The sequence below is a fragment of the Pinus tabuliformis genome, chromosome 8 (genome assembly GCF_031772625.1).
Source record: "Pinus tabuliformis cultivar Carrire ecotype Pingquan chromosome 8, CPIR1, whole genome shotgun sequence".
Lineage (NCBI taxonomy): Eukaryota > Viridiplantae > Streptophyta > Pinopsida > Pinales > Pinaceae > Pinus > Pinus tabuliformis.
The window spans coordinates 1066067235-1066088499 of record NC_142294.1 but is presented as its reverse complement, the minus strand read 5'-3'; the positions used below and the strand labels follow the sequence as shown (position 1 = coordinate 1066088499).

Here is a 21265-nt window from a genome sequence, read left to right as displayed (position 1 = left end):
AGCACTCCTGGAGGCTGTGGCATACTTGGATTCTTGGAGCAAGAAGGAAAAGGAGGAACATGAAAGCGCAAGAAGGCATTGGCATAAATGGCCACATCATATTTTCTTGTAGGTATCAAGTTGCATGTATGATTTATTCACTAGTTTTGACATGCATGGCACATGCATGTGGTTTCTTGGTTGTGATCTATCATTGGCATGGAGGATTGCCTGGATCGATAGTGGATTGCCTAGCCTTTCCATTTCCCTGATAGCCATGGTGATTGTGGGTTTACTTTCATTACTTTGTTTTGGTTGGTTCTCATTTTTCCATAGCTTGGGTTGAGTTACTAGTCCTGGAAGCCCTGGTTGAACAAACTCTATGGAATCCCTGTAACAACTTGCGTTGAGTTACTAGTCATGGAAGCCCTGGTTGGACAAACACTCTGGAAGCCCTTAGCGGGTTGGGTTACTAGTCATGAAAGCCTTGGTTGGACAAATGCTCTGGAAGCCCTGTATAAGCTATGGGTTGAGTTACTAGTTCTAGAAGCCTTCGTTGGACAAAAGCTTTGGAAGCTGTGGAAGGCTTGGATGGAGACCAATCTGATGATGGTTTTTGGTGGTGTCAGATCGTGGTGTGGAATCATTATTTTATGGCTTGAGGTGGGTGGCCTCTGGAAACCCTGGATGAGTTTTGATTGATGTGTTTTATGAGATCCCACATTCATTCTTGGAATATGGCACAAGGGTGATTGGCTGAAGAGAGACTTGGCTCAGCCAATCTATGGTCAGGTGGAACGTTGTAGTCCTATCTTTGGTTGGTTCATTGCATTTATTAATGAAAAAAAAAATCATTCCCTTGATTTTCATGTGAAAATGTACTAATGTATATATCAATTTTGATGATTGATATGTTTATTGTATTTCTATTCATATTATGGCTTTTATATGCACATTTACCCTAGAGGTTGTTACAATGAAGTCATGAAAAGACCGTCATAAAATGAACATGAGAATCAACATATATTCTCATTATTATCAATAAAAAATCAATATAGATATACATATGCAAATGTCAACCAAGTAAGGGACTTCCACATACCACTTAACCATAGATTGGGATGAACCAAATATTTCTTTCATCCAATCACCCATGTTCTATATTCCAAGCATGAATGTGGGATCTCATGGCATAAACCAAAAAAAAACCAACCAGAGCTTACATAGGCTAAAGCACCTTAACCCCAAACCACAGTGGTTTTGCCTAAGCTGGTCCATAAATTAGAAAACCAAAACAAGCTTGGATGCCTCAGAATTCTTCACCATGCCTAGAGGAATTTTCCTATCTCCATCCACCTATCAAGGGATTCCCAAAGAAAACCATCTCCACCCCCAACCATTGGGATTTCCCTAAGAAAACCTCACTCTCAACCAAGAATGAATCCCATCAGACCATGGATATCTAGGAAATGGCAAGGCAAGGCTAAAATTATTATCAATTGAGGAAAATCCCATGCCATTGAAAAAAATAACCATGTAAACAAAATGCATATACCATGCATTCAAATCCCAGCAAGGAAATCACACATGCAACATGTTACCTGTAAAATATTTCATTCATCTATTACTTTCCGACAATCCAAACATCTCGCAACAATCTCAACCACCTCTTTCTTCAAATTCGGCCAGTAGTCTAACTCCTTAATACTTATCAAAGTCTTTTGGTATCCTAGGTGTCCTAAATATGGCTTGACATGAAACTCTCTTAAGATAATGTTCTTCAATTTACTACTAGCTGGTACATAGATCATGTTCTTGAATCTAAACATGTCATCTGCTATGAGGTGATACTCCTCACTCCTATCACCTTCACCCTATTATTTCAATATCTTATTTAGCTTCTCGTACTTCTCATTATCTTTTTATGCATGTAAGATCTATTCTTGTAAATTTTCCCCATAAGATCTCATAACTGAAATTTGATTCACATGCACTTTCCTAATGAGAGCATCCACAACCTAGTTCTTCCCGCCCTTGATGTACTTGGTCTCAAAAATAAAACTCACTAAGAGTAGCCAACCATATAACTTGTTTAGCATTCAAATTCAGTTGGTTAAACAAGTACCTCAATCCATAGTGATCAATCATCATGATGAACCTCCTGCCAGGAGATAATGTCTCCACATCTTCAACACATGAATGATCATTGCCAACTCAAGATCATGAGTCAAGTAATTTTTCTCATGCTCATTGAAGTTTATTGACCCATAGAATACCACCTACCCTTCCTGCATTAGGACTCTACCAAGTCCTTCCTTCAAAGCATCTACGAAAACCGAAAACTCCTTATCAGGATCTGCAATCTTCAAGACCGAAGCATTTGTAAGTGAATGCTTCAACTACCCAAAACTAGTTGCACACTCCTCAGTCCATTCAAACTTCTTCCCTTTCCTCTGTAAATGTGTGACAAGATAGCCAATCTTAGAGAAGTTCGTCATGAACCTCTTGCAATAACCTCTTAATCCCATGAATGAGCTAACCTCATCCACATTCCTTGGAGTTGGCCACTCCATGATAGCCTTAATCTTTTCCAGGTCCACTGCTTGTTATAAATTAAATAACAAAGCACAGGCCTATGGGCGGGTGCACCCACATGAGGAAAAATAGCCCCCAAGCCTATCGAGGGTCGATTCCTAGAGTCAGCCCCCACCAGGATAAGGGGTTGATTCCCAGAAGTGGCCCCCCGGCAGGCCAAGGGGATGATTCCAAGAATCAGGCCCCGAAAGGCCAAGGGATCGTTTTTCCCCAGGCGGGCATGCCCACAGCCGGGCGTGCCCACTCACAGGAGTGGACGTGTAGCTTTAAACCACTGTGCCACAGGTGGTCATGCTTAGAACGAAGGCAAAATGGCCCCTAGCCTTTCCGGGGGTCGATTCCCTGACCTGCCAAGGATTGATTTTAGGAATTGACCCCCGATAGGCCAAGGGGATAATTCCCATAGTCGCCTCACCGAGGGGGGTGACCCATAGCATGCCAGGGGGGGCAACTCTAGGAATTGGCTCCCAACAAGCCAGGGAGAGATTCTCAGTGTCGGTCCCCGGTAGACGAGGGGGGTTGATTCACATAATAACCCCCTTGGCAAGTAGCGGGTGGCATTCTCAGAATCATTCCCTTGCCTACTAGGGGGTCGTTGTGCCTTATTGTTGTTTCATGCCTATACCTATGGGCAGGCACACCCATCCGTGGGCGTGCACGCCCAGGGAAAAATTCCCCCCTAGGCTGCGAGGGGTATGCTTCTCAGAATCACCCCCTAGCCTACGAGGAGATGGTTCTTGGGAATGACCTCTTGGCTTGTCAGGGCCTATTCTGGGAATCAGTCACCGGTAGGCCAAGGGAAACATTCTCATAATTGGCCCTCGGCAAGCCACGGGGGCGATTCTCAAAATTGGCCCCCGACAAGCGAGTGGGTCGATTCCCAAAATCGCCCACCTAGTCTACCATGGGTTGATTCTGGGAATCACCCTCGGCAGGCTAGGGAGCCAATTCTAGGAATGAACCCCTTAGCGTGCCTGGGGCCGATTTCGAGAATCACCCCCCTATCGGGCTAGCACAACATTTTCCCCCAGGTAGGCATGCCCACGGCCTTGTTCGCCAGCCCACAGGCACGGGCATGCCCACAGTCAGGTGTAGGCAGAGGCCTATGTCCTGGCATGCTCAGCCATGGGCATGCCTACCCAGGGCAAAATAATCCATTGGCCCAAAAGGGGGATGATTCCTAAAATCAAACCCCTGGCCTACTGAGGGTCAATTCCTAGAATCAACCCCCTGGCCTACTGAGGATCAATTCCTAGAATTGACCCCTTGGCTTGTTGAGTGTTAATTCCTGGAATCAGCCCTCGAGAAGCCAGGGGGGCAATTCCTGGCCCGCTGTACTACCGAGGGCTAATTACTATAATTAGCCCTCAGCAAGCCAGGGGGCAAATTCTGTACATCATCCCCTTGGCTTGCTAAGGGGTCGATTATGGGAATTAGCCCCCTGGCTTACCCGAGGGTCGATTCCCATAATCATCCCCTAGTAGGCCACAAGGCCATTTTGTCATGGGCGGGTGGGCAGGCTTTCCCGCCTGCGGTATAACAACGTGCACCATGATGTCATACTCTGATCTAGCATGCCCATGACTGTGTGCACCCACCTAACCATGGCCATGCTCGCTCGCAACATAGCGATGTGATACACATCAATGTGCCACTAGCGAGCAAACCCATGGTCGAGTGCACCTAACCACTGGCACAGGACTGTGGGTGGGTGTGCTCTCCTGTGGCATTCCCACTCATGGCGTAGCGGTGTGCAGCTGCACGCCAGTTGTGACATGAGTTGGAATACCCACAACTAGGGAAAAATGGCCTCGTGGCTTGCCGGGGGACAATTCCCGGAATCGGCCCCCTACCCTACCGAGGTTTGATTCCCAAAATCAACCCCCTGGTGTTCTGAGGGTCAATTCCCAGAATCGGCCCCTGACAGGGTTCCCAAAATCGCCCCACAGAGGGGGATTATTCCTAGAATCGGCCCATAGTAGGCCAGGGGGACGATTATAAGAATCAGTCATGGACAGGCTATGGGGCGATTCCCAGAATCGGCCCTTGGCAGGCCATGGGGGTCGATTCTCAGAATCACCCACTAGGAGGGAGGGGCTGATTCTCAAAATCGACCCCGTGCCTATTAGGGGGTCGTTGTGCCTTATTCTCGTGCATGTGGTTGTGGTTGTGTGTGAGTGTGCATGATCGTGGGCATGCCTGCCCAAGGAAAAGCAACCCCTTGGTCTGCTAGGGGGCGATTCCGATAATTCCCCCTGGCCTATGGCTGTGATTCTAGGAATCGGCCCTCCGCAGGCTAGGGGGGAGATTCTGGGAATTGGCCCCCAACAGGCCAGGGGGCAATTCCAAGAATCAATCCCTGATAGGCCAAGGGGTCAATTCCTAGAATTGCCCCCCTAGCCTTGGGGGGGCAATTCTGGGAATCATCTCTAGCATGTTAGGGAGCCGATTATGAGAATCAACCCCTTAGCCTGTCGGGGACCGATTCCAGGAATTGGCCCCTAGCAGTCTAGGGGGTCTTTTTTCCAAGGGGTATGCCCATAGGCACAGACCCGTGGGCTAGCGTGCCAGCCATGGGTGTGCCTTCTTGGGGAAAAATGAACGCCATGCCTACTAGGGGGTCGATTCCCAAAATTGACCCCCTGTAGTCCAAGGGGTTGAATCTGGGAATCAACCCCCTGGCTTGTTGGGGGCTGATTCTCGGAATCAACCCCCTAGTATGCCTAGGGGTCGATTCCCAGAATTGACCCCCTGAGAGGCCCAAGGGATGATCCCTAGAATTGGCCCCTAGCTTGCCGAGGGTCGATTCCTGGAATTCACCCCTTGGTAAGCCCAGGGGCTGATTCCCAAAATTACCCCGCTGGCTTGCCGGGGGCCGATTCCACAACCAGAAATTCCACGACCGGGCCCACCATGCCCACTGCTAACATAGTGGACCCATGCCTGCTAGGGGGCTATTGGGTAAGCCTACCTCATGTGAATTTTTAATTTGTTCATAATTTCATGGTTTAAATGTGTTGAAAACTTAGAATTTTTTAATTCTATGGTTGAAAAAAAATTCATTTTTTTTTTTATCTTTAATGTTATGGTTGAAAACAATTATAATTTTAGCGATATTTAGTGTCATGTTATTATATTTTTAACAACATGGACGAAAACTGATGGAATTTTAATGTGTTTCAGATCCCATTATTTTATCTTTATCGTTATGACTAAAAAATGTTGAAATTATACTTGGGAATGAAAAATGTTATTCTACCAAAAACATTAGTATGTTTTTTTCATTTATTTTTCACTATTGACACCTAATCATCAGGATTGGGTGAATAAGTGTAACTGATGTAAATATATAATGGAAAATATGAAGAGTCACCGGGAGATGAAATGAACAGTCTCTTCCTCATGTATATAATAAAGACCAACCTAAATGAATATACGAATTGATTTTAAGGAGTTACTGCCTAGTCTGACATGGTATCAGAGCCAATGCCATTTTTGGCTTCCCTCTACTTTGTAACTCCCTATTCTGCCTATGTGTTGCCTTTTATAAAAGCGTTGCTCCTCCTGGTTCTGACAATCTAATAGCACTCCTCTCTCATACCTATGATTTAGCGTAATGGTCTTCATTGATATGGTCAGTCGGTTGGTATACTGCAACGCCATACCACCATATCTCTGCTTGGTCGTATCTCTAGGCAGCCATACCACCAAATCTCTGCTCGATTGGTATATTGTAATGCCATACCACCATATCTCTGTGCGCCATTGGTGGTGCTGCCCAGGTATGATATTATATGTTCAATGGTCACCGAGTGGTAGTTGCGGAGACAGTGCTCACCTCCAAGAACACAGAAGCTGATGAAGCCTTTCGGAATGTCGAAGACACCATCCATCGATAACCAATTGCTAAGAAATCGATGCATTCGGACTATAAGCTCCTCTTCCTCCGGTGAAATGTTTCCTAGGGTTTCCACGCTTTGAGTGTTATTATTGTGATGGTGTTGCATTGACCATAAAATGACCAGCAACCTAGATATCTTCCATGACATAAGTCAGAGGTGTTGAAGCAGTGGTATGTACAACAAATTTTGCTTTCGACAAATGCCAATCTCATTCATTTGAATAAGCTAGAAGTTGTTTTTATGGTGTGTTAAATCATTTTTTGACCCCTGCAGGTTAACCATTTTTGAAGACCATGTATTATACAAGCCGTGAAGTTGTGTTCCATTGAGTTCTTAACGAGCGCATATATATAAACATCGATTTTTCTAAAGATGACTTATGGTCATTATAAGTGGTGGCATATTTAAAGGTTCATAGGTGAAGTTTTATAATATTAAATTTTTTATGTACAAAAAAAAAATGTTTGCTACATAACTGAGGTTCTACATTGAGGTGTGTCTACTGGAATGTGAGCCCAAGTCTGGTATTCTACCTCTACCAGTGGATATGACCTCTAGTTTCTATGTATTAAAGGGAGTAGCGTATGGTGTGATCAGCGTGGAAGTCAAGTCAGTGGTATATAATTGCCTCCTATGTACTTATTAGACTACTATTTTGAATATGTACGAATTTGTTATGTGAGTTATGCAACTCTGATTTCTGGTTGCAGTACATTCTAAATGAGCCAGCATATTGTGTATTTCCTTGGTGATGAAAATTCATATGGTGGATTTACGACTGCTAGTTTAATACACTGTTGTTTTAATTATCCCTCATTATTTTTTCAAAGTTAAATAGAGTTTGCCACTAGAAGTAAAAAAAATTATAGTATATTGCCAGAAGTATTTTTTTACAACACACTGATTTTACAATGCATTCAATCATATCTATTGTGGGAATAGTTTTCGCTGGAAAGGAGAACTATCCTGAGTGGTCCCGAATGATAAAACACACCCTCATTTTCAATGAGTTGTGGAAAGGAGTGTGTGTTGGAGACGGAGAAAAAGAGCTAGAACAACCTACCTCAGACAAAGAGTTCGCCATTTGGGAAAATATGAACAACAAAGCCTAAGAATTAATTGCAGTATTTGTAAGTGAAGAGGTGAGTCACCATATTTCGCCATTTTCAACTGCTTTTGAAGCCTTACAAAAGTTGAAAGAACTCTATGACTCACATTCTTCACTTGAAGTTGTTCAACTCATGATTAAACTCTTCACTCTTGAATTACAAAATAATGATCCTCTTGCTCTTGCATCCGAAGTAAAATCCATAATGCATGATATCAAAGCCACTAAGGTTGAATTGGATATTCCTCTTATCACTTTTCTCAAAACACTTTATCCTACTTACTCCAATTATCTTGAGTCATTGCAAGCAAATGGAAATCTCAAAGATATTACCTTTGACTCTCTTGTGAAAAAATTTGTTGAAGGAGATAAATCTTTTGGAAAGAAGACAGCCCCTGAATCTTCTGAAGAGGCTGTGTGCCTTTCTCATAAAGAAAAGAATATTGCCGAATATTCTTCCAGAGGAAGAGGTGGTCGAAGAGTAAGAGGAAGATATTTCAGAGGCAGGGGGCGCAGACACTCTCAAGGAGAAAAGTTAGATTTGCACTGCGTACGCTACAAAAGAAATGGATCACATGATGCCTATACATGCAAGTAACCTTGGGACAAAATTGAGCAGCAAAGAAACCAACAGAAAGGTAAAACTAATGACACAGACAAAGGTAAATCACCTAAATTTGCTCATTATGTTGTGGAACAATGTAATACTGGAATAAATGAAGATTTATTTAATGCTTCACTTGCTTCTTGGAAAAATGATTGGTTGCTTGATTCAGGAGCAACTTGCCACATGACTCATAGAAAATATTTTTTTGAAGAATTTACTGACAATGTTCATGGAGTAGTACACTTTGTAGATGAATCAAAACTCAAGCCATCAGGGCTTCTCACAATCAGGCTTAAATTGCTTGGTCTTCCAGACTTTCTTCTGCATCATGTTCTATATCTCCCACAGCTGAAGAGAAACTTGTTGTCCTTGGTCCACATCCGCCAACAAGGTCACTCCATTCATATGTTTGATGGCAGGCTTGAGGTGAGAAAAGCATCTGACCACTCACTTGTCATGAGGGAAATAGAAGAAGAAAAGCTTCTCAAGTTGCAGGGTACCTCTGCTCGTGCACAACATTTATCATACAACTCTCATTATGAAGAAGGTACACTTCCACCAAGTTTATTATGGCATGCTAGATTTGGACATTTGAACTATGATAGCCTTCGCTTGTTGAAGAAAAGTGGTGTTGCTGGTTTGCCTACAATTCCTAGGAAACTTAAGCATTGTGATGCTTGCATTCTAGGAAAGCATAGCAAACAATCTTTTCATGATTCACATTCAAGAGCACAAAGAAAACTTGAACTCATTCATTTAGATTTATGTGGTCCAGTGCCTGTTCCTTCTGCAAATGGAAATAAATATATGATGACATTTATTAATGACTACACCAGAATGTGTTGGGTTTATTTATTGAAGAACAAATATGATGCTTTTCAAACATTCAATAACTTTCATACATGCATTGAAAATGATGCACAATCTAATATTGGCTCTATTCGCACTGATAATGGAAAATAATATACTTCAAATGAATTTGAAATCTATCTCCGCCAACATGGGATCAAACATCAAACAACTATGCCTTATAATCCCCAACAGAACGGTGTATCTGGAAGAATGAATAGGACAATCTTAAATATGGTGCGTTCCATGATGATTTTCAAAAATGTAAAATTGATGTTTTGGGTTGATGTAGTTCTATGTGCTATATGTATAAATAATAGATGTTCATCTAATGATATTAGAAACAAGACTCCCTATGAAATGTGGTATGGGCACGTTCCTTTGGTAAAGCATCTCAGGGTCCTTGGTTCAACCTGTTTTGCCTTGATACCAAAGGTACATAGAAGAAAACTTGGTGCAAGAAGTCATAAGTGTATCTTCCTGGGGCATTCAAACACCTCCAAAGAATACCATCTCTATGATGAAGTCAATAAAAAGTTTGTTGTATCTAGAGATGTAATCTTTCTTGAATCATCCAAAATTGACAATGTTGTTGAGCGGCAACTTGATCGCTTTGATAGATTCACAAATGAAAACTCATTTCAAGAATTTGATAATCAGATTCCACATCTTGAAGGGGGATTCCTATACTAGATCAACCTGTGGAATCTTCTTCTGAATAACTCTCTCCCCCGCATGAAACTCGAACAACGGATGATACTTTAAGTGATGTGATTGATATAATTGGGAGACTCAATCTTGATTTAGTCCCAAATCAATCAACGGAGCAGCCTGGACCATCCGATAAAGGTCCCCCAAAGTGGCTGACAAAGACACTTGAAAGTGTTCATATTGATGAGGTTGGAAAGACAGGAACTAGAAATTCAAACCGAAAAAATGGAGGTGATGTCGATGACTCTGACTCACCTATTGATATGGATGTTTCTTATGATTGTGAATTGAATTTGTCTACATATTTTGAACCAACTTCCTTCAAAGAAGCTGCTTCTCATGATGAATGGAAAGAAGCGATGCAAAAGCAGTATGATGCCCTGATAAAGAATGGCACTTGGAAGCTGGTTGATCCTCCATTAGGAAACAAACCAATTGGATGCAAGTGGGTCTACAAGAACAAGTATAAAGCAGATGGCTCACTTGACAAGCACAAATCCAAGCTTGTGGCAAAAGGTTTTGCACAGAAGGAAGGGGTCGATTATGAGGAGACTTTTTCCCCTACAGCAAAATGGGCTACCATCCGCACACTCTTTGCCCTAGCAGTGTAGAATGGTTGGAAAGTCCATCAAATGGATGTAAAAACTACTTCCTTGAATGGAGATCTAAAAGAGAATGTTTTTATGTCCCAGCCTGAGGGATTTGCTGTGAAAGGACATGAACATAAAGTATACAAACTTTTGAAATCCTTGTATGGCCTCAAACAAGCACCGCGAGCCTGGTATGAAAAACTAACTAAGCATCTTCTGAAACTCAATTTCAAACATTATGATCTTAATGATGCAACTTTATTTGTCAAGAAAGTTGGAAAAACAGTTGTATATCTTGTGGTATATGTAGATGATATTTTGATGGCAGGGAACAATGAAAGCTACATTGCATCCATAAAGAAGGAATTGAGGAACGGTTTTGAAATCACTAATTTGGACTATGTTCATTACTATCTTGGTATTGAAGTAACTCAACATCCGAAGTCCATATTTCTTTCTAAAAAGAAGTACATTGGAGATCTGTTGAATAGGTTTGGCATGACATAATGCAATCCTCTTACTACTCCAATGGAACAAAACTTAAAGCTCACATCCATTGAAGGAAAATACTTTGAGGATGCAACAAAGTATAGACAGCTTGTAGGAAGTCTCAACTACCTAACTACTACCAGACCATACATTTCGTTTGTTGTTGGAATCCTCTCCAGGTTTATGCAAAAGCCTTGTGACGGACATTGGTCTACTGCAAAAAGAGTTCTAAGGTACTTGAAGGGAACTCAAGACTTTGGAATCAAGTATACACAGGTGAACGACTTCAGCTTGATTGGATAATCTGATTCAAACTTTGATGGAGACAAAGAAACTGGGGTATCTACTTCAGGTTATGCTATGAGTCTTGGATCAGGAGCTGTCTCCTGGAGATCACGCAAACAGTCAGTTCTAGCAGATTCCACAACAGAAGCAGAATATGTGGCAGCAGCTGAGGCAACAAAAGAAATTGTGTGGCTCAGGAAAATTCTTGAACACTTGCAGGTAAAACAAGTGCAATTGACTCCACTCATGATTAATAATAACTCAACAATAAAGTTGACCAGGAACCCAAAGTTCCATGATCGAATAAAGCACATCAATACTAAATATCATCTGATTCGACATCATGTTGAGGCCAAAACAATCCATCTCCGCCATTGTTCCACTAATGAGAAAATTGCAAACATCTTCACCAAAGTGCTTGGAAGAGAAAAGCTTGAAAGATTCAGAACGATGCTTGGACTCACCAACATCCCTTCAAGTTAAGGGGGGGAATTTTGACACCTAATCATCATGATTGTGTGAATAAGTGTAACTGATGTAAACAAATAATGGAAAATATGAAGATTCACCAGGAGATGAAATGAACAGTCTCTCCCTCATGTATATAATAAAGACCAACCTGAATGAATATAAAAATTAATTTTGAGGAGTTACTGCTTGGTCTGACATACACAAAAAAATGGTTTTACTACCATTTTTTAAATATGTTGAAAATTAACCCTAAGAAAAATAAAACATCATTCGAGAATACACACTTTCCGTTTTTTGGATTGTTTTTCATGGTTTTTTTGGGTTTTTTAGCTAGAGTTCCCGTTTTGAGTTTACAGTTCTTGTTTCAAAGTTTACGTTGTTTCTTAGGCAAGAAACATGGATGGACATGCTCAACAATTTTGATGTTGAGATTAAGTACATAAAGTGTAAGGAAAACAAGATTTTTGATGCCTTGAGTAGAAGAATCCAAGTAAATCACTTGGCAACGGTAAGTTTGTATGCAATAGATCTAGAATAAGAATCAAATCGCTAAATAATAGGATGAGAAATACCATCAAATGAAAGAAAATTTGCAGCAAAATGGTGAGGATGAACGATATCATCTCACTAAGGACAGCTTAGTCAAATTCAAAGGAAGAATTTATGTGCCTAACAGTGATGAAATAAAGAGGCTAATAATGAAATAATTCCATGTTAAGCCTTATTCAAGCCACCCAGGGTATCAAATTAAAAGACCCTCACAACCATTAAAAAGTACTGTCACTAGCCCAATCTAAATAGAAGTGGCAGATTTTGTATCAAGATACATAGGATGCCAAAAGGTAAAGGCTAAATGCAAACATTCGTCATGATTGATGCATCCTATCCCTATTCCAGAATGGAAGTGGGAGGTAGTCTTTATCGATTTCATTATAGGATTTTCCAAAACATCTAAGAAGCATGATGCAATCATGGTAGTGGTGGATAAACTTAGCAAAGTAGTTCATTTTGTGGCAGTCAAATCCACCAATTCCACTAGCGATATATCAAAAATCTTCATAAAGGATATTGTGAGACTACAAAGCATTCTCATGAAGATCACATCAGATAGAGATGCTGAATTCACTTCTACGTTTTGGAAGGAAATGTTTGGAGGACTTGGAACAAAATTAGCATTTAGTACAACCTATCATCCACAAACATATGGGAAAACAGAGAGGATCAATGAGATCCTTAAGGATATGTTAAGGATGTATGTGATGCAACAACCCAAGAAATGGGAAGAATATCTTCCACTTGTGGAATTTTCATATAATAGTTCACACCAAGAGTCCATAAAAATGAGCTCCTTTAAGGCATTGTATAGTAAGAGTTGTAATACTCCTATTACCTAGAGTGCTCTAATTAACATATTTCATGTAGGACCTGATATGCTAAAAAACATGGAACAATAGGTTTAGATCATAAATCAAAATTGAAAGTGGCACATGATAGACAAAAAATCTATGTTGATAAGCATAGGCTACACAAAGAGTTCCAAGTGGGAGAACATCTTTACTTGAGAATTAAACCCAAGAAAAGTTCCGTAAGAATGGGGACATGTGCCAAGTTGGCACCATGGTATTGTGGACCATTTGAAATTCTTGAGAGGATTGGACCAATAGTATATAGGTTGGAATTACCTCCATCAGTTAGAGTTCATGATGTTTTCCATGTTTCTTTACTTAAAAGGTATGTACAAGATTCTAATCATGTGATTGATTGGTTTGTGCTATAGTTGGAACTAGAGGGAGAGTTTCAACCAGAACCAATGTGCATTATATACCAAAGGAGTCTCATGCTCCGGAATCGAGCCACAAAGCAAATCAAGGGGCAGTGGAGGCACTTTAGGCCACAGGAGGCCACATGGGAAATGGATGATTTCATGAAGATTAATTATCCTTTCTTGTTTGATGATTAAAAAAATTGTGTATAATTGTGAATACTGTATATTGTTGTGTGTATACACCTCCATGAAATAATATGTGTCTTACTTTAACTCCGACATTGTATATGTGTAAATGAACACCGAGGGCCACGTTCCCTCAAGGGGGATGGGACTATAATAGCCCACCTAAGGCTCTCACATAAACTACATTGTAAATATGTGTAAATATTATGCAATGCTTGAAATCAAATAAAAAGGGGACTGACTCAAAGGGACACAAACTCCAAATCTGGGGGAAGAGAATTGTTGCTTGGGATGTTGTAGTTTTTTGTGCAAAGAAAAACCCCGAATTCAGGACAACCATTGAAGGTTGGATGATACATGAAGTCAATGAACTAGTTACTAAAATTAATGGGTGAGGAAAAGCACTCATGCCTATGCTTGCCTAAAAAAACACTACAAGCAATGAGGACAAAAATTTATGAAGGGTTGCAAAACAACAAGGATGGAACAGTAAATAATATGACATAAATGCAAGCCAAGTAGGAGGAATTGAAGAGAGCATTTGAACAAAAGGAGAAGGCATTCAGAGGAATCATTTTTTGAACAATGGATGCAATCAAACTCCTCACAACAAGGGAGTAGAGACTTTTTTTTTAGAGGCACATCAAGAAGGGATGAGAATTGGACCTCCAAGAAATTGATTCAGTAGGAAACACTAAAGAGAATATAAAAGAAGAGAAGGGGATTGGTTCTCTATCCCTGCAGGTTGTGGGTTGATTGCTACTCTCTAGAGCCCTATAACAGCCTACAGTCCCTCGAGACTATTGTTTGAGATAGGATCCCTAGAGCCCTGTAACAGCTTGGGCCCCTAGAAGTTCTGGGTTGACACAAAGGTATCTAGAGCCCTATAACAACTTGGGTCCTTGGAAGCTGTGGGTTGGGATGAAATCTATGGATCCCTGTAGCAGCTTGGGAATAGGTCATATTGAAGCAGAGATAAAAGAAGACTTAACTAAATACTTGTCGATACAACCTCATTGGTACAGTGGATTTTGCACTCTCTATAAGGAGGTGAATCACTAAGTGTACTTGGGGGTGAGGTGGGGCACCTCTGAACTCCCTATGTTGGAAAAGAAAGAAGCAATCAACTGGTGGGATTCAAGAAGGAGGTCCTCTGGAGTCCCTATTTCAGTTGGCAGTTGGTGTGAAGTCCTAGAAGAAAGCATTCCCCCCTTAGACTTTGGAATCTGGATCAGGGATGGCAACTGCAGCTAAAAGCCAATGTAGTTGCCTAATGTTTGGTGGAGAGTCTTTTTCCAAGACTCAATTTCCTTGAAAATTCAAATATTGGTATCTATGTATGCTTGTTTACTCTTCTAATGAATCATGTTGCATTATCGTTGGTAATAGTTCTAGATTCAGGTGTGTAGTTGTGCTATTAATGATTATATATGTGGTGCACCTTGTGGGCATATTCTACTGATGTACATATATTGAATGTATATGTGCATTGTGCTTGAATCTAGAATAAAAATGTGTGTGATGACCTTCTAATGGTAAACACAATGTGTCTGATATGTAACAGGTGCAATGAACTACATGAAAATAATTTCTAAGTTATAGAGATGAATTTGAATTATATGATTAATATTGTTAAGATTAATAGATTAACAAAAGTAAAAGAACTTCATGATATGATTCATGCCATAGAAAATGCCGAGGGGGACTGATTTGAATATTGTTAAAGAGTGGGTTCTAAAAAACGTTTGTGTGGTCATCCACGCACGCTGAGAAGAGCTCTCATTGATGGAGGGATGACCCATGAAGGGGCTCGCTTTTCGCATAATCTCGGTGCAATGAGCCAACGGGTAACTAACTGTGTAGAGGGACCAAGCGGGATGACGTGGATTCGATGAGTAGCTGATCGACGAATTCAACAACATGTGGATCACGAGTGGGTTGGTGCCCCGTAATAAATCTGAGTCGTCGATTAATGGATGGGTAGCTTATCAAACTTCCTTCTGGTTCACCTTACTTGCTATAGTACGACAAGTGATGAACCCCCCAGGAATAGAATTGAGTCATCGATTTAGAGGTGAGCGACTTGATTAAACTACCTTTCGGGAGCATCCCACTCGTTAAAGTGTAGTGAGTGGTGAGGTGTTGTACATTGTTTAGATGTCAAGGGAATAGCTTCGAACCGTCGATCATTTTCGGGATAAAAGGGCTACAGGTGAAGCCCCAAGCCTTGGTCATTTCACGTAGAAATGAACTCGAGGCACGGTGGAATAAGATGGAGGCTTGGGAGCTCTGACCTTAGTGCCTGTCCTTTGGTCATTTCGTGTAGAAATAAGGCCAATGGTGTTGCACCATTGGCAAAGGGAATTCAACCTGTAAAAGGCTTTAGAAGGCTAATCGCCTATAGACTTAGTTGGCAGTCATGTGGTAATGCTGAGGTCTCCATGAGTTGCAAGAAAGCGGGGGGAAAAAATTATACCCCATCCCTTCGACTGGAAAGAAGGGGTCAAGTATGTTACGCTATCAATAATTTATTTTCATTTTTTTATATTGATCTCATACCTAAATAACCTAATATTTATATCATATCTAAATAACCCGTTAATCTATATAATTTGAAAATCATTATTTAAAATTTAACTTTTTTTAATTTCACAATAATTTCATTTTTAAAATACATTTTTTTTAATTTTTATTTTTAATATATAGATAGATTTAACATTCCAAAAATCCTATACCTCAAAATTGTATAAATAAATCTCTCCTAATTTCTAAATTTGGAATAAAATTACCCAAAAATATTCCCAAAAAGTCTAAAATATGAAAGGTCTAAACCTATGTCACAAAGTCCGTCGAACTTTAACCTTGAGGTTCGAATTTTGGCGAAACTTAAAAAAAAACTGAGGCTCGTTAAACCTCATCGAACCTCATAGTCATTGACCAAGTCCATAGATCAAAACTCATAACTTCATGTCACAACTCAAGCTTGTAATTTATCCTTGCAATTTCCAAGTCTGTGATAACGTTTTTAATGTTTACTATGTTGATTTCTTACTATTTTATCCTATAATTCATTTAAAATTAATATACGTGTATATATATAGACGAAACTAATGGCGAACCTCATCCGAACCTCATCAAAAAATTCAAACTCAAATTGCACCTAATCATTGTAGAGCAACAATGGCCAACCTCATAAAAAAATTCAAACTCAAACCAAACCTAATCATTACCGAACGTGAACTCCAACCCGAACCATATGACATTGGTCTAAACTACTACCTACTTAATATCATATCAAAATTGAAAACATAGAAGAGCATGAAAAACATTATAAGTCAAATATTAGTATCCGCATTTTAGAAAAAACTTGGAAATAACAAGTTGAAATTATATAATTTACATGGTTCTAATAGTTTGAAACTATATAATTTGCATAGCACAAGGTGCCTTCTTAATTTCTTAGGGATTGATAATTTTACGAATGTGAACCAACAACTTTTGAAAAACCAATGGGAAGTTAGGGGGAAGTTTGGTCCCCATAGATTTTGTAATCCAATCCATCTACCCTTAAAGTTAAGTGGGGAGGTTTGGTCTTACAAGTCTTGTGGTCCAATCTTAAACAAGACTATATACACCTAAAGTTAAGTGGGCAGATTTGGTCCCCACAAGTCTTTGTAGTCCAATCCTATACAGAAGTACATATACATAAAAACTGCTCCAACAAAAATTTCTCCAATTAAAAAAAAAAATAAGTTGTGAAATACCGTATTTCAATTGTTTGTTCAATCTTTTCTACATTATAATACCGTATGATGTCATGTTAACATCCAAGATTGTGACAACCGCATTTACAAAAAATAATCGAATCTCACCGAGCACGATTCAATTACATTTGGATCTCCTACATCCACACTCAAGCAACACGATTCGGATTTTGTCGATCAGCATTACATACTAGTAGAAGCTTGATAGAAGGAGCCTTAGGTTATTTTTATCTTATTTAATCATAATATTTTGAAATTTGAAGAACAATAACAAAGTTAAACTTTTTTCTGAATCCGTGATCTAAATTAGTCACTTTGCTGTGAACTTCAAAGCTCTCCTCATTTTCTTTCGTTTTACTTTTGTTCTTGTGTATTGGTAGAAGTAGGGATGCCATTTTCTACCAATTCCAGATTTTTTTGGTGATCCGGAAGGTTGGAGGATTTGACAGGCTCATCGCCACGGGTGGAATAATCTAAATTCATTTTGCTCCAAAACCAGTGCTCTTTCCATATTTGTGTCATCTCTTCGATGGGCACATTTTTGGTTTCGGGAGGAGAAAATAGACGAACAGACTCATGATCACCGTCCAACCTGCATAAAACAGAAATATGCCGAATCTCAAATGGCAGATCATGGACAGGAAAACCTCTGCCAACACAAAGGTGGCCAACAGATTCACCGAAACGTTGATAGTTTACCCCGCGGAACGAATTTCAAGAGGGAAAATCTCACTGGGAACCAACCAGCTGAGAGGATCCCACGACCATCCAAAGCCAAGGGCATAAGCGCAGCACAAGAACACGGTAAACCATGAGTATCCCTGGCTCATTCCATCCTCTCCGAACTTGAACGCCAGGATAATGGCAATCAACACCTGCAATGCAATGGCAAAAATTAAGTCTTAGCGCTAGTGCTGGTAGTATCTGAACAAACATTTCTTCATCAAATTTAGGTAAAGATTATATCCTAAAGCAAAGATTACAATTCTAAGATTGGGTTAAAAAAAATTGTGGCAAGGTCATGGTCGTTAAATTATTGAAAAAATGGTTTCTTTGTTGCATGTAAAAATATACAATTGATCAATTCCAACTAGGTTATCAGGATCAACAGTTAAGCAAACAAACTGTAAAAGCGAAACAGAGAAGGACTAAGTCATCATGATCCAACAGCTAAAACGGCCAGACTGAAAAATCCAGGCAGAGAATGATGTCCATGCTTATTCCAAAAAGAAGAAATTAACAACCAAATGCATGAGATGTCATATCGATACTGTATTGTGCATGAATAAGACACAAGCACTCAATTCGCATGAAAATCTTAGTTTGAGATGACATATTGATACTGTACTATGACAGAAGCATTCCATTGGCATTCTAAGTAGTTTATTATGTCACTGCTCCGAAAGAGACATATCCAAAAACTTTAAATAAGACAAAAGCACTCAATTGGCATGAAAAGCTAAATAGTTTATTACGCCACTGCTCCCAAAGAGACATATCCAAAAACTTTGAATAAGACAAAAGCACTCAATTGGCAAGAAAATCGTACTGATACTGTACTATGTATGAATAAGACAGAAGCACTCACTTGGCATGAAAATCTTAGTTTATTATGTCACTGCTCCCAAAGGGACATATCCACAAACTTTGAATAAGGTAAAAGCACTCAATTGGCATGAAAATCTAAGTAATTTATTATGTCACTGCTCCAAAGAGACATATCCAAAAACTTTGAATAAGACAAAAGCACTCAATTGGCATGAAAATCTAAATAGTTTATTATGTCACTGCTCCCAAGTGACATATCCAAAAACTTTTGTAAATTTTTTTTATCATAATATATATATATTTTATAGCCCTGTGTAATTTTGGTGTTTTGGGTTACGTAAATAGCTGATGTTGTAGTGCCCACACTAAGGCTACCGAAAGCAAGTCTGTAGCTCAGTGCAATAAAAGCATGGAGTCTTGTTTGACCAGGGTAGAAGCCGTAATGTATTGCATGGATTCCTTACGCCCGCCGTGCAAATTTAAACGGAGCTCTTAAACATGTAGAAAACAACAGAAATACAAAGTGCAACGACGACGTGAAATAAATTAAAAGGGGTAGTTTATAGAAAGAAATTAAAAGGGGTAGTTTATAGAGGTGGAGGGTTAAAAATGGCTGAAATTTCCGTAAAAAAATTTAATTTAAAAAAAACCAGTATTTAAATTATATTTTTGATAGTTAAAATAAATTCAGCATTTTAAGGGCATTTTAAATTTTGAAGTTTAACAATTATAATCTCGATTTTCAAAAATCTCTGGCCTAATTTATCAAAATATTGCCCCAATTAAAAGTGTCCTTACAAAAATGACTTGGAGAGCTTTGCCACCTGGAGTTAATTGCATTTAGTGACATACTATACAACTAGTACAACGACATTATAAACATTAATGAGCGCAGCTTACCTGACAAATGATCATCTGTAGTCCACCTTCGAGGAACAGGATCCTCCGTCCTAAGTTGTCAACAATAAAAATGGAGACTATGATGGAAGCCAAACTCATCACTCCAAGAATAGTTGTAGCCAAGAGAGCAGCCTGTGACTCAAATCCTATGGTCTTGAAGATAACTGGAGCATAAAACGAGACGATGGTGAAACCTGCGAGCCGCTGAAAACAAGGAATGGCCAGAGCCATGACCAGATGAGGTCTGTATTTCCTTGTGGTAATGTTGCCGAAAAGATGCTTCACATTCTTGGAAATCTCGCTCGCCTCTATTAAGTTTTGCAGTTCCTCCTGCACGTCTGGCGTGCCGCGGATCCTCACTAGCACGGCCCTCACCTTTTCCAGCTGCCCCCTTTCGACTGACTGTTGGGGGTGTCCGGAAGGCCGAAGGAACCTGTCAACATTACCAACGCTGGGAGAGCTGCCAGACCCAGAGAAAGACGCCATCCCCATTCTGGAACTTGGCAGCGAAATAGTTTACTAGATTCGCAGCAAGGACCCCAATTCCTAGGAAAAGTGTGAAGCCAATGTTGAGAGCTCCCCTCAGTCTGGGAGGGGCCATTTCGGTCAAACAAATAGGCACGGACTGACCAGACGAGCATGACAACTCATGATATCAATATGGGATACGAGTTTGTTACATCGATTTAAAAAAATGGAAAATAGGGCCGGGTGTTATCGTTAACAAAGATGCGCTTACTTGAATAACGAAACCCAAGCCGAAACCAAACAAAATACGTCCAAGGATGAGCATGCCTACATTGACTGCAGCCCCGTTGAGAGTTGCACCAGTGAAGTATGTGAGACTGCCCACCACCATCGACTTCTGTCGTCCGAAAACTCTTGTTGTGACGGAGGCCACGAAAGATGTAAAGGCAACAAGTGTAGGAAGTCAGTATCTGGCTGTCGAACTTGCAGTAGTCGCTGGTCTTAGCCGTGGATTCCTTCCTATAAATGTCTGCGAAATTTTATTTTCAGAAAAGACTCCATGGATGTAACTCCACCTGTAAAACATAATATTGGTTATGATCCTTTGTTACAAACATCAAAATTGGTTATGAACCTGTGTTACGCGCATCTCTTATGAAAACGAATAATTAAAGGCTTTAGCTAAGATTGAGAGTTATATGTTGCTACCTACGATCCCAATGTCATAGCCAAAGAGAAGTCCTCCGGTGGCCGCAACGATGCAAGTGATCAGCGGATAGAGTCATTCTACGCTCATAGCTCTTCTTCCCAAAATGTGCTGTTTTGCATTTAAGGTTTCTTATTTCAAGTTAAAGTGGATGGGATCTATTGATTTATTTTTTATTTAATTAACCGCCTAGATTGATTCTCAAGAGATTATGCTCAAAGTATGCTTCATGTGAACTGTTATGGTGTGTTCAAGAGTTTGTTAGGTTGCATTGACTTTTAATAAATTAAAAAAATTATATTTGTGCGAGGTGGCTCCCACTCACCAATTTCCTAGACAATT

General features: G+C 40.0%; 1 pseudogene; it reads right to left on the bottom strand.

The window, feature by feature from the left end:
* Positions 1-17655: 17655 nt before the first annotated feature.
* Positions 17656-20995, bottom strand: LOC149239016 (sugar carrier protein C-like; annotated as a pseudogene).
* Positions 20996-21265: the final 270 nt, after the last annotated feature.